We start from the raw sequence: 2327 nt of genomic DNA on the forward strand, positions 1-2327 counted from the left end.
TTTTTTTTTTTGCTAAAAATTACTAGTTCATGGTCAATAAGTCGATTGAAAGAAATGTGATTCAAGCTGAACATTTGACAACAAGTTCGTATGTATGGCAGTGGCTGAACGAGCAGAGGTGCTTGCTGTTATTTGTTGGCTTCCAGCAGTACGAATGTTGTAAGCGCGATACTTAATTTTTATTTTTTTGTGTTTTTGATTTTTCTTAGTTACGAAAAAGCCTCTGTGAAACTACGAAGAAAATTGATTCGAGTTGAACATTTGCAGACACATTTATGAAGCGGCTGTAGCTGAGTGTGTAGAGATGCTTGCTGTTATCTGCTAACCCCGCCAGAGGCAACATGTTAAAATGATAATAAAAATTTTTGTTTTGTTTTGAATCGAAAAATCGCCAACCAAAAGTTTGGTTAATGTAAACAAAATTGTGGTTAATATAACCAAAGAGTAAGGTAATAGTGGATATTTCCAGCGGAAATGTTCAACGGCTGGCTATAAAGAGAGTCGACTATTTGCGCGTTAAAATATTACCTTTAATTAGGTAAGAATTATGTAACTGTCGAATATTATTTGTCAAAGGCCTGTTGAAAAACTGGATGCATCGCTAGTTTTTTCTACTTTTTCTTAGGAAAGTGTAATTTTTTTTCTCATAAAACTTATTATGCTTAAGATCCGTGTTTCCTTTTATTAGTCTTTCAGCTCGAAAACAAAAACATTTATTTTAACTTTGTGTAAATTGTCAAAATTAGCACGCACCGAAATAAAGATGAAATGATATGTAAATAAGTTTACAGCCAATTTCACAAATTAAATAAGAATTAATTCAAGGTGAATTTTATATCTATTGAGGAGTGGGACTTGGCATGTCATATATCACTAGTATAGTATGGAAAGGACTAAACTCACATCGTCGCTTAAATACAAAAAGCCGTAACTAACTAAAAATCCAAAATTCACTTTTTGATTGATTATGATGCATTTCATCGAATCATAAGTCACCACATCGTTTTAGGCAATAAAACAATTTAATTAGCTGTGGTATTTTTCATTTCAGCGACAAAGTGAAATACGCCCTTTTAAATAGTATTAAGTATGTTGAATATGTATGAACGCAAATTTCATTCGCCTCAAAAGATATTTCAAAACACATTGAGCGCGTGGAATGCAACAACAAAACCGATTTGATGGCTTATGGTACCGACAGCGGTGAGTAATTAATTGTGACTGCCTGCAACTAGGAAAAGCCGAGCTCAGCTACTCGCCTCGAGCGAGTAGTTATTTAGTATTTATTTACGACCCATTAGGAAACAGGCTGTAACCCGAAAATACAGCAAAATTAATCTTTCTTAAATACAATGTGCCAATTTTTATGTAAATACTAAATAAAAAAACAGTATTAACAATTACTAACTTTTCCATTTTTTATTTACCTAAATCACCTAATGTACTCACCAAAATTATTTCTTATTATTTCATTCGCATCCGCGGATGTCTAAAATTACACATTCGCAACATCCCTACTTTTGACCATAGGCCAGTGCTATTATCAAGAGAACAATTAAAATTTTATTGAAAAAAGATAACTTTGAGATTAACGATCAGTTAAAGGGTTGCGAGAAATGATATTTGACTTTATTTTTTACGTTAACGGATTCATTATCTAATAATATGCACCAAACCTTTTTGCTGAACCCAGATTTTTAACAAGAATTTGTCTTATTGGTAGACTAGTGTGCTGTGGGTCACTTGGCGGTCGATGCGCGGGCTCTTACAATTAAAATAAAAGACTAATATTTTGTAGGCTTGTTGTTGTTTTCATGGTACAATATATTTTCGCTATTACCAAGGTATTTGAGAAAAATTAGATTTTCGACCCGCCCTTATTTGTGTGCACCAATCTATTAATATCGTTGAATTATTTTAAAATCTATTGCAAAATTGTATAAAGACAAGACTAAAAAGTAGAAAATAAATAACATTAAAAAAAAACACTTTTTAATATGCAACGCTTTTGTAAATGTACTAAAAAGTAGAAAATAATATTTCTCAGTCCCATAGAATAACTTGATAACTTTTGATTTTGAAATTTTAGCAAAAGTCATAACGAACAATTTATGATATTGACAATGAAAAGCGTGGGGCGCATGTAGTAGACCTGAATAGATATGAAAAGTAATATATGTACGTACATATGTGAGTATATAAATATCGGTCGCTTAAAATCGATCTCGAATTTGTACTTGCGCTGTAGAAATTTTAGGTCTATGTTATATAGTTTGGCTATTGTCAATTAAATCTAATGCTTTGTATTGCATACGCTCCACGTTTTT

This window comes from Rhagoletis pomonella, unplaced genomic scaffold (assembly GCF_013731165.1).
Source record: "Rhagoletis pomonella isolate Grant_MI unplaced genomic scaffold, Rhpom_1.0 Rhpom_scaffold_00008, whole genome shotgun sequence".
Lineage (NCBI taxonomy): Eukaryota > Metazoa > Arthropoda > Insecta > Diptera > Tephritidae > Rhagoletis > Rhagoletis pomonella.